Below are 12,523 nucleotides of genomic sequence, written 5' to 3' on the forward strand. Positions count from 1 at the left end.
AGGACCTTGAACAAACCTGCTCTGCTGGCAGTGTCGAAGACTTCTGTCAGGTTGACAAATGCTATGTATAATGACTTATTTTGTTCTCTGCATTTTTCTTGCATTTGGCATAAGGAGAATATCATGTCCATTGTTGATCTCCCTGCTCTGAATCCACACTGTGATTCTGGGTAGATATGGTCAGCAAGTTGTTGCAAGCGTATCAGGATGACTCAGGAGTTGTTACAGTCACCCTTGTCTCTCTTGTTCTTGTAGAGAGTGATGATGTTAGTGTCACGCATGTCCTGGGGTACTTGACCTTCCTTCCAGCAGCACACGAGGACTTGATGAAGATTTGGTAGCAGGCTGCCCTTCCTGCACTTGAGAACCGTAGCTGGGATGTGTCCTCCCCTGGTGCTTTTCTGCTTGCTAGAAGGTCTATGGCCTTGCTAGGTTCTTTGTCTAGCTGTGCCAGTATACTACGAGTTGGAAGTTGATCCAGTGCCTCTTCTGAAATGTGTTTCGTGGGAGTAAACTCTAAGTAATGTTCAATCCAGCCTCGTGGCTGTTTGTTCTTGTCAGTGATTTTTACTTTGCCATCTTGACACTTGAGGGGGGTGACTTTAGTGACATTTGAGCTAAGAGCTTTCTTCAGGCTGTCATACATAACTCACAGGTTTCCTGCATCTGAGACAAACTGTAACTCTTGACATAAGTCAGTCCGGTACTGGTTTGCTCAGTGTCTGGCTGTTTTCTGTACGGTTGCCCTAACATGCTTTAGCTTAGCCTTGGAACTTTCTGTTGGGTTCTGGTTGTGTTTCAGGTAGGCTGAGTTTTTGGTATGAACAAGAGGTATCATCTCTTCTGTGTGTGCCTCAAACCAGTCTTTATTTTCCCCAAATACTTCTGTGGCTGTTTCCTGGATGACTATTCTTAGTTTACTCCAAGCTCCTTCAGCACTTGCAGTTGTTGCTTTCGTAGACATAGCTAGCTCGAAGGTCCTTTGAAATGTTGGCTGACTTGGCTCTATGCAGCTTCTTTGGTATTGCACTTTGCTGACAATAAGGGGTGGTTTGCATCACAATCTACACTGTGATAACTATGAGTGTGTAGTACACTGGGCAGGTCTTTTCCTCCTGGTGATCATGAGGTCTAATTGATGCCAGTGGCCAGATCATGGGTGTCTCCATGATACTTTTTGATGCTTTTTGCCCATCAGATAGGTGTTAGAGATACACATGTGGTTTAAGGTGCAGAGTTTGAGAAGATGTCAGTTATTTTCATTCATTTTCCTGTTACCATGGTGTCCCAGGAAGGGTGGTGAGGAGTTGTGATCTGTGCCTACTTGCTCATTAAAGGCCCCTAGGAGAAGCCTCTTGTTTGGTGGTAGGTGCTCAATGACTTGGTGCAGAGTATTGTAGAAGTTACCATTGTGCTCTGAACTTGCCTGTAAAGTTGGTGCATAGGTGCTAATGATGTTAACAAAACCATCAGTTGACTGTAGTCAGAGTGAGATGATGCGATCTGATACCCCATGGGGGGGGCGGATCTCGATAGTTTTGATCAACCTGTTGCAGACTGCAAAACCAGGCCCATATAGATGAGTATCTTCTGCATTCCTCCCTTAGAAAAAGTAGCAATTGGCCTCACAAATAGAGCCTGAGTTGGCCAGTCTTGTCTCCTGCAAGGCTGCAATGTCAGTGGTAAGTTTTTGCAACTCTTCTTATTTTTTTTTTCTAGCCTTTTCAGGTCAGGTCAGACCAAGCCAGGTCTGCTATGGTAATGACAGTAGATGGTACTACCTGCAGCTGTCAACCCTGAGAGCTGGGCAATGGGAAATAGGCTAGCAGCCTCTATGGAGCCAACAGCTTTGGGTGGAGGAGCAACTTAGATGGTACTAGTCCTTACCCCTGGTTGAGAAAATGGCACCAGAAGGCAGATGCCTTGGCATGGTAGATTGGGCTCTCCAGCCCTGGTTGGCAATTGGTTTAGGAGTGGAGCCCCGAAAAACAGATGGATTGAAGACCTTCATAATGGCAGCTCCTGCAGCCAAGCTGGCTCCAAATGTACTGGCTTTTACCTTTCCTTTGGGGTCAACCAGCTAGGCTGAGAGGGGGGCATCAATATATGGGCAAAAAGTGTCTCCATATCAACTGCCCAGGCCATTGCAGCCAAAACTGAATGGAAAGGACACTCCATCTTTGCTACTTGCATGGGCACAACACAGAAGGGGCAGTCACGGGTTATAAGCTCAGCTCAGTTGTCATAGAATAGAGTACCACAGGTCACCTTTGTCGGTGGGAGGAACCAGTTGTGCTCCACTGGTCAGCTACCACCTGCCTTAAGCTGGGCAGCTGCCAGCCAGTCAGGTGTTAACCCACCATGATCTGCCTGCCTCTTGGTCCAGCCCCACGCAGCAAATAAGTTGAAAAACAGGTGGCAAATCAAGTACCAGACAACAAAAATAAACCGTAAAACCTTCTGGCTGGGAAGCTGGAACGTCAGGACCATGGGTCCTGGCATGAATGTCAGTTTACAGATGATGGACAGTGTCCAGAAGACTGCACAGATAGATTGAGCGCTGCAAGAACTTACAAAGAGAGGCAACAGATTTTGATATAACAATAGCATTTAATTGTGATGAAAAAGGAGAGAGAGTATATTTGAGCTGAATTCCAGAGATAGGGAATGGTATAAGAGCAGCTCTCCTGGATGTCCGAGCTGGGACAGCTGCTGATGTGGTTATAGTAAAGCTGGTTGAGAAGGTGGTAGGAGAAGTAGGCTCTGGGCAGTAGCCTTGGCCTATTGATAGGGCAGGGGTGATCTCTCCCTCTCTCTTATTAATGGCAGGGTGATAGGGCTTCTGCTGCTTCCCTCAGCAGCAGGCTGACTGACAGTCTGACTAGATCCTGCTGTTACCTTTGCAGAACCCTCTCCAGGAACCATGAGATCTGTAGGAATCCATTCTGCTGAAGACCAACACCTCTCCCAGTACCACGGCTTTCCGTTGATTGCCATGCAGAGGCTTACCATCAGGATTCCCAATGGCTATGTTCTCTTAGCCAGCTCTGCAAGGGCAGGGATGTTCATGATTTCTAGTGGAGCAGCAGACTCCATGCCTACAGCTCTCCATGACCACATGTAAATGCACTAGGAGAAGAGAGTTGTGTGCATGTAGGGGAGGTATTTTTATGCCTAAGTTCTGAATGTTTTTAGCACAGTAAAAGTCTGTTTCAGTAAGAGGGAACCTCAGAGCCTAGAAAAATTCAGGTATTGGATAGTCAGTTTGGTGTGGTTTTCTTTTAGTGCTGTTGAATGTGTTGTGCCTGCCATACAGGCACCTTCCTGTGGGAATCAGCAGCATGGTGGCCCCAGCTTTACCCAAAGAGCTGCTTGCTTGTTGGTTTTAGGACTGCAGCAGCACTGAGGCACCGCACAGCACAGGGTGATCTTGCTTGCAGTTAATGCGTACAGACTTCCTTTTGGGTACGCTTGCTACACAGGGCTGGATACTTCAGTATTGAGTCAGATCAGGCTTGTGGTCATATGTGCTGCTGTTACAGGAGGTCTGCTTCTTGGCAGTGGTGCAGCCCACTCTGTTTTTCAAGTAGTCTGCGCTGCCACACTGATCTCGGAGAGCCACCTCCATGTGTTTGACAGCTGGGGTTGATAACAGCCTGACCAAATGTCAGAGGTGAAAGAACCATCCCAGCAAGGGCCAGGAACTGCGCATTTCTGGATTGTGGTAACCGGGGTAAGAGCTGTCTTTTCTGAGGATATCCTGGGTGTGGCAGGATGCACGGGGACCTTCTTGTCTTCTAACTTACCCCTGAGCACAGAGAGCTTTCACAGCCCTGCATAATTGTCCATATGCCCCTTCGCTAAAGACCTCTGTCTCTTGCCTCCTTTGACAGGGGAAGAGACAGCAGGAGTGTAGAGACCCACGCCACAGAAGTGCTGCAATCTTTGCTTCAGAACGAGGGCACGGACGGTAAGTAGCATCTTCTCTTCCTCCTCTCCCCCCACTTTGTTGTTCTTTTTAATATTTTTCCCTCCAACATAAGGAGAGTAGCAAGCTGCAGGGAGCTACGCTGGCAATGTGATAGTAAAACTACTGTCCACACTGGGATCCTCTCCCGCTTAAGAAGGTGGGAATGACAGGGAGGTCTCATGGCATTGACAGCCCCCCTGTAGGAAGGTTCTCAGTGACAGCTGTTACACTTCTGAGATGGGGAGCCCATGTTTCGTGCAGAGAGTCTCTTCAGTTTTCCTTGTAGCACCTCTCCTTACCCAGGAAGGTTCTTCTTTTCCATGTCTGGTGGGTGGTCTCTGACCCCCATGGACCTGCCAGACCTCTCTTTACAGTTAGCATGTTAACTGCTGACTGAGACTCGACTTGTCACCAAAAAGCAATTGTCGTATGTGTCTGTGGGTCCCAAACCCAGCCTTGAATCTTCCTCAGAGCTACATTTACCTTATTCTGTTGTGGTGAAGTAAAAGTGCATTGGTCTGCTGGATTATTGGCCCATGGAAAGTAGGATTGATGCCAGCTACTGCCCAGTATTGCTGCAGCGGTTTGCTGAAAACCTGCATTCCTTCCACGTGAAGCTAGGTGGATGCACTTGTATTGGTGCATGGAGGACATCTGGATCCAGCACAGGCTGCATTGCCTGTTTGTGCCCACAGAAGCCACAACTGTCCTGACTAGGTCCTGCTAGCTATTAGTTGTTCCACATGCTTCCAAATCAAGTTAGTGAAGAGCTGGGGACATGTGAACCCAGAGTCGAGTGCAAGTGCAAAGAGCATACGTGTATGTTATAGCACAGGGGTCGTCATTGGGGGGGTATGTGTACCCCTGGGGGTACTTGGGAAGCCCTAGGGGTACATGGCGGCAGTGCAGAGAAGCAGGGGTATTTGGGAAGTGGGTATTTTCCGTGCTGCTGGCTTCACGTCTGGCTGGCCAACAGCACCCCCCAACCCCTGCTGCCATCTATACACTCAGAGCCATCGCTGCAGGGGGAGGGGGTGCTGATGGCCGGCCACATGCAAAGCTGGCGGCGCAGAGAAGTGGGAATACTTGGGCACAGGAATGTGGCATAGGGCAGGGCCACTGTCGCCATCCATCACCCTGTGCTGCTGCCAGGAGTTGCTTTCCTGTGCCCAAGTATCCCCACTTCTCCACACTGCTGGCTTCATGTGCAGCTGGCTGTCACTACCCCCTCCCACCCCTGGTGCACCGTGACAGCACTGAGTGTATAGGTGGCAGAGGGAGCAGCTGCCGCGTGCAAGCTCCCCGCTCTGCCACCGCGCACTGGGGGGGGGGGTGCTGATGGCTGGCCAGACACAAAGCCGGTGGTGCAGAGAAGCGGGGATACTTGGGCGCGGGAAAGAGGCGCCCAGTGGTGACATGGAGTATATAGATGGCAGTGGCAGCCACATGCCAGTTCCCCACACTGCAGACTCCATGTCTGGCTGTCTATCAGCACCTGTCAGCTCCATGTCCGGAAGGGGTACCCTGCTTAAAAAAGGTTGAAAGCCCCTGTTATAGCTCAATGCTATCTTGCTGCCACTGGTGATTGAATTGCTAAAATCACTGGTGTGGGTAGTTGATTTTTTTTTTTTAAACTTTATTTATTAGCAAATCCAACTTATCAAATAACTGTATCACTTAAAGATGCATCCAATTCCCTAAAATGTACATGAAGGCAGATATTTATCTTCCATCAAGAGTGCTCGGTTAACCTGAGTCAATATCCAGAGGGGTCTTATGTTCTTTTTTTCCCCTTTTTTAGTCTCTGGCAGTTCTTTGTTTCATTTGTTGCTAAGCTTGTGCGTTTCATATCTGGGCTTTTTATTTTCTATTTCTGAATTTGTAGAAACAAGCAAATGCCTGCCTGTAAACTAATTAATTCTGTAATGCAAAGGGTTGTGGCTAGCCAAGGATCACTGCACTCACCCCTGAGAGAAGTGGCAAGCCATGGTGATTTTTGTAGTGCTTCTAGCAAGTGATTTCAGCAAGGCTAGGAAATGGGACTTCCTCCTCTCTGTCTAGTGTAGTGGAAACTTCTCCTGTGTCCTGTTCAGAGAATGCTGAGAAGGAAGTAGAAACCAGCCCATGAGAAGTGAAGGACCCCTGTAGCATGGGTTAAGGATGGTGATTTCAATTTCCTGTTGCTTCACTATGTGGGGAGATTTACCATAGCTGAGTTCTGCCCTGTACAGTGATGGTGAGAGTAATTTTAAACCAGAGGGTAGAAGGCACAGTAGCATTGGCAGGAGTTGGAAAGGAGCTCCTGAGTGTAGAGCTCCTAAGCCAGCCTGAATTCCAACCTGAAAATGCATTCAGGGTTAATTTGCATTGGAGACTATATCAATTTTAAAACCAGCTGTGCATAAACAGCTGTGCTGTGTTCTCTCCAGCCATACAGCTTGCACAGGGTGCCCCTTATATTTGTCCTCTTATTTAACTCCTCCTTCATGGGGACTACAGAACAGCTTATCTGCTGTTTGCGCTAACACTACTAACCTGCTGTGTGGTTTGGACTGCTTGATAGCAGCACACCTGCTGCGTAGGCATTGCATTGGCTGCCTGGAGCCCTGAGTCAGCAAAGTCGCTGCCTGTTCAGCAAAGCCGATAAGCTCTTCCGTAAGGCCCAGTGAATGCATAAGTCCCATTGAAGTTGATGGGTTTGAAGCAGATGATTAAGGGCTTTCAGGCTTGTGGCTCACGGGAATGAGAAACTGATTCTTCAGCTGGCCCAGTTTTTCAAAAGGGGTGAAGATGTGCCTTTTTTGAGGCTCTCTCCTTGTTCCCTTGCTCTGACACCACGAGTGTGTCAGGGTCCTGCTGCTGCTGTGGTTTGTGCTGGGAAGTGATATGAGCTTTGCCACGTGCACAGGTTTTAATAGTTGTACCCGATCCAGGTTCAACATTGAGGTGCTGTAACCGTGCCTCCCATGCAGTTTTCCCTTCTGCCCCCTCAAAGCACCGTCCTTTTCTAGCAGTGTGAGTGCTTTAATCAGACTGCCTGGTGGCTTGCCTGGGGGAGTCGCCTGCTTGCAACAAAAGGCACATTCCAAACGGTCACTAACATTCCAGATGGTCACTGACAGCGGGCACCAAGGAGTGACAGGGTGAGAGGTCCCTCTGCTCCCTGCCCTGGGACACTCACAGCAGAGAGAATACAAGTGTTGCCTAGGGGTCAGAGTAGGACACTGCAGGAATGAGAGATTTCAAAGCAGTGGTCTCCAACCTTTTTAAGGAGAAGATCACTTTTTGAAGTAAAGGGCAACTCAGGACCTACCGCCCAGCAAGTCAGTCTGTGGGGGAGGGAAGTGGTGGGGGCAGATCAAGGCCCCCATGGTGGGGGAGGGAGTGGGGCAATGGCTGGGCCGGGTGGTGGGAGGGTTGGAGCCCAGGCTGCTCATCCAGATGTGGCTCCTGGCGGAGGCCCGGGGGGTGCGTGCCCACCTGATCTGTGCATGGGGCTCAGGTGCAAAGCCTAGCACGCAGTGGCAGCTGCCTCCGCCCCACACACAGATCAGGGGAGCCCCCCCGTGCACCTGGACAAGCAACCAGGGCTCCAACGCTCCCCCGGCCTGGCCGTGGCCCCACTCACCTGGTGGCAGGGGGTGTGGCAGGGCACAGAGGGGGATTGTCCCACTTGCCTGGCCCTGGCAGCAGGGGGTGTGGCTCAGCCCAGCGATGAGCAACCCACCACTGTCCCGCTGCTCATATGTCCCGTCACTCCTGGACTGCATTCCCAGCTTCTCCCCACGTGTATCCAGCCATTCCCGATTGCGGAGCCTCTGATGGCTGATCTCAGTGGGGGTGGGGGCGGGGGCTGAGCGTGCATGTGCTTAGCTCCCCCAGACTGAGAGAGACTGTCAGAGGCTCCGCAATCGACCAGTCAATCATGATCGACCAGTCTGTGACCACTGTTTTAAAGCTACAAGGGACTGTTGGATTATCTGGTTGTCCTCCAGTATGTCAGAGGTCAGAGAACCTGTCCCAGTTTCTCCTTCATCGAACCCAATAATACTTTAAAGAAAAGTAACTCTGGACTCCTTAGTTCTGCTCTTGCCTCGGCTACTGACTTGCTGCTTGAGCCTGAGTAAGATGTTGAACTGCTGAAGTTAATGAGCTGTAAAATGACGGGAACAACCTTTTCCTTCATCCCAAGATGTTGGCTAATTAATAAATGTATATAAATTGTTTTGCTTTCCCTAGATGGAAGTCTCTCTGAAATAGCAAAGTAGGATCATTTCTATGGTTCCCTTCAGTGCAGTAAACTACTTGCAGGTGTGGGCATAAAAAATGTATCAAATTTTACCTGAACCAGATCCATCTGGCTCCTGCAGCTTGGAGGCTTGAGGGAAGTTAATTCCTCCTTCCTTCCTATCTATGGAAACTATGGGAGAGATCCTGCATCAGCACAAAATGGGACTGGTACCATTGTAGCTTCCCCTGACAGCAAAGTTGGCACCAGCGTGGCAACCCAAGTGATAAGACCCCAAGATAGGCCAAGGTTTCCTTAAGAGGCAGGTGCCAAAAGGTAACAGGTCTCTGATCACTCGGACTGGGAGCCAGGCTTTGCAGCAGAGCCCTTTCGCTGAAATAATTGTATGGTGGGGAGTTCTGGGGATTCCATATTAGTCTTTGCTTAGGGCCATTATAGCTTATTACTAGACAGCTGATGGACTTTAGCTGGAGCAGAAGGTGAACTCTTAAAGCTTTTATTTGTGTCAGTACCATGTAGACTAGAAGCCCTGAGTGTGGTGCACATCAGGGGGGATTGTGAAACAAAGGGACACGGGAAAGAAACCCAAATGCAGCTGCTTGGCTGGCAGGGATTAAGGTTGAATTCAAGTTCACAGGCTTGCCAGGCTTTTTTATTATGAATCTGAAGCTTGTTCCTGACATCCCTTCCCCCCTCCCCATGGGTATGGATTTCAGAGTTTTGAATGGAGGTCCCTTTTTATTTCCCAGTGACACCTAAACAAAAACTTGAGCTGTATTCACATATTGCCACTGTGCCTAACTGTAAAGTCTGAGTGAATCCTTGCTTGATCTCATTCAAACGCTCCTTGCACTGAGGACAAACCACAAGAAGTGATGCAATACATCCTGGTTGTGCAGCCCTATTTCTGGACTTCTAGAATAGCACCAGCATAAAGAAGGGAATGCTCTCCTTTAATTTTTAAGCCCCCACCCCAGTTTTGACATGAGCTCTGATGCACAGTGAACTGTGAGCAGAGACTAGAATCCAGACGGGGAGAATAGCGGTGCCCTGGATATTGATCCACCTAAAGGGGACTGAATGTTGGCTCTTGTTTGGGATTTGGGAAAAGGCTGCGTGTACCAGACAAGATATGTGCTGGATGCAAAGAGGGGGTTCTTAAAGGATATCAGCATTTATCTCTACTTTGGAAAACCGTGAGCATTTGGAAATTTACTTTAGCCAGGAAATATGCGGAAGCATGTTCCGATTTGGACTCCTTGTGAAGTGCAGGCCTGCATTTTTAAGTGTTGTCACTTGTCCATATCACATACTTAGGGATAAGAGTACGGGCATTTACCAGGGGGCAAAGCAGAATGTGAACTTACAGTGCATTAGCTATCCTGCAACAACAGCCTGCGTGCACACTCCTAACCTGAAGATAGCTCACCCACTTTCCTACCTTGCATTCACTGTGGAGTATGTGTGCACATGAGGAATTACCACAGGGCCAATGAGATGCTGCATGTTTCCATCCCATTTTATCCTATGCTATCTTGATACTGTGCCTGTCTCCAGTCTGGTTACCCTGATGCTTCATGTGGCCTGTTATTTGTTGGTGGGTCATACCAGCCTCCATCCCTGCTCAGTAGGAATCATTACCTGTAAAACCATAGCAAAGCATGGAACATTAAAAATAGGTTTATTGTGACTGGCCACTGAAAACCATTAGCTGAGAAGTGTATCTGAGGGTGATGAATATGAACAGCACACTTCCTAGGTAAGGAGAAACACAGCATTTCACTGGGAAAACAAGTCTGTTGTGATAGGTACTGACCTTCATTTGCCCTATCTCCTGCCCAGAATATGATTTTCAGTCTATGAGAGTGAGGCACTGAAGTCCCACTTGAAATTCAGAGGAATCTGGGCACTTTGTTCCCTGGGGTTCCTTTGAGAGAGCCATCCTTATGGCGGACCTGATCTCTCTAGAGACCTCCTCCTCCAGGGGGGATTTGGGGTAAACTCGGAGATTGTCCTTGTTACCGTCAAGCAGAATTAAAGATGGGTCTCTCTGAACTCAGGATTGAAGTGTATTTCCTTCAGCTGCGTGGGCTTCCGTGTTCTTTCCATTCCAGTCTTCCCACCCCCCTTGCTTGTCTAAGCATGCCCATCAGTTTGGGGTCAGGCTTCCAACTAATCCTAGGTGGAAGTAAATGTTAAGTGTCTGGGGGGCGAACCCAGGCCTCTTGCAGTTTTTCCTGCTGTTGGTTTAAATTTTCCGCTGCCTTGCAGTCTGGAAAACATGCCAGGATCGTGCCCCTGCAGCCAGGCACCCCTTCTTTGGGGAATGACGGAAAGTTTTGGTAGCCTCGGTCCACTGATCCAGAACCAGAGGTTTGTGCCCACCCCCTTGTTACAGACAGGTTGCTGCAGCCAGTCTGAATGCAGGACTGTGTGAATCACTGCACAGCGTCTCCCTCAGCTGTGAAATTTCCCTAGTCGATGACTCCCAAAGCCAAACAGACCAGCAGGTAAACAGGGCAACAAGGTAACAGTAACAGAGGGAGTATCCAGTATCCAGCAGCAGGCTGAGGTGAGCATGTAACTGGAGCCCCTTAGAAAACACCTGGCTGGCAGGATGTGTGCGAAGGCTTTAGAGGGCAGCCTCCAGGACTAGTGGCGCTGAGGTGCAGGTAGTGAAAGCTGCAGGTAAGAAACCACTCGGTCCTGTTTGGGAGCTGCTCAAAAGATGCTCAAGGCCAGCAGGGAGATAGGCAGGAATTGCAAGGACACAAGCTAGGAGCTTTAGGAAATCCAGGCAGCTACAGAGCCCTGTGTATTCTGTCTGCAATGGGGGAGGGGAGGATTCAAATGACCGTTAATATATATATTTAAAAATTTTCCCACTGCTGCCTGCAGTGTGTTATTGGGAGCTTCTGGTTGCCCGAAGGGGGATAGGAGCCAGGAATTCCTGGGTCCTGTTCCTGGATCTGCCAGTGATCAGCTGAGTGACTCTAGGCAAGTCCTTTCTTCCTTCTGCCCCCCAGTTTTCCAGCTTGTACAATGGACATCCTGTTGAGCTGCTTTTTATCCAGGATGTTGGCAAGACTTAAAGTTAACGTGAATGGCCTGGCATCCTTCAGTGTGCCATGTAAATATGTTAATTTGTAAGGTGCCATCCAAATGCTAAACTGATGTTTTCCTGTCTCTCCTCTGGCTTGCAAGCATCAGCTGTATGCAGGTCTAGTGCCACCCCCAGCATGTCAAGACAGACATTGTTCCTTGTCCATAGAAGGATAATTCAGCCCCACCATGAAAAATGGCCTCTCTGAGGTGCTGAGAACTTACAATTCTTCTTGGTTTCATCTGGAGTGACCGGGTCCTGGTCTAATGTGCCTGATCCCCAGATCAGAGGTTGCCTCCTGAAAAAACTGTCCAACTAGGATGTGAAAATGATTATCCAGTGATCTCTTGCCATGGGGCTGATTTTACAGCCCGGACCTTGCAAACTGACTTGATTCACACGTGGGACTCCACTGTAGCCAGTAGCATGGGATTTAAGTGTTTTTCAGACATGGATTTAGGGATAGCCAGTTGACCTTGTTTTTCACACAATGGGAGCCTGGCTAGTAGAGCTCTTTCCATCACCAGCATCCAAGTGCTTCCCAGTCTCTACTGTGTGTCTGCTTACTGTGACCCTTTGGGTAGAGAAGTGCCATTTGCCATCTGACTTGTGGTAAAGCACTGATATTTAAGGTTTAACTTTGAGTTTTGTCCTAAACCAGCCTGAGCTGCAGGACCTGCTCTCTTCACCTAAGCCATCTACACTGTATTCTTATTTCTCAAATATGGCAGTAAGGTCTCTCTTTGCAAAAAGTTGAAAGAGAAAGAGGGTGCAGCAGGGTCAGGTGCCAGAAACAGAGAATTGTGGGTTTGCTGCTGGCAGGTTCCCTTTGTTTGAGGCTTCCAAACTTGGGATAAGAGGTGGGCAAGTGGCAGTAAGGTTGGACTCATATACCTAAATGTTCAGCATATCTTCTTGGATTGGCTAGATTGCTGCTAGGCATCAAATACAGGAGTTTACAATGTAGGTTGTTGGCAGGTATAGGCTTTAGGATGACCTCAAGGTTGACCATAATGAGCAGTATAGATATAGCTACAGAAACTAAGGGCCAGATTTATAAATGTATTCAGGCATCTAAAGATGCTGATGGCTGCCTCATGGGATTTTCACAGGAGTTAGGCACTTGGTTCTTTTGAAATTCCACTGGGTGCATAATTACCTTTTAAAAATCCAGCCCTATACGACTTTTCTGAGGTGGAGG

The 12,523-nt window shown here is 48.7% G+C and overlaps 1 protein-coding gene across 1 annotated transcript in view; it reads left to right on the plus strand.

The window, feature by feature from the left end:
* Window positions 1–12,523, plus strand: part of ST3GAL4 (ST3 beta-galactoside alpha-2,3-sialyltransferase 4) — a 211,609-nt gene that overhangs the window by 108,376 nt on the left and 90,710 nt on the right. The window contains exon 2 of the mRNA XM_019509055.1: window positions 3,894–3,970. The gene's annotated coding sequence lies outside the window, so the exon portion shown is untranslated. The remainder of the gene's footprint in view (window positions 1–3,893; window positions 3,971–12,523) is intronic.

This window comes from Gavialis gangeticus, unplaced genomic scaffold, assembly GCF_001723915.1.
Source record: "Gavialis gangeticus isolate Ggan-Ray unplaced genomic scaffold, GavGan_comp1, whole genome shotgun sequence".
Classification (NCBI taxonomy): Eukaryota; Metazoa; Chordata; order Crocodylia; family Gavialidae; genus Gavialis; species Gavialis gangeticus.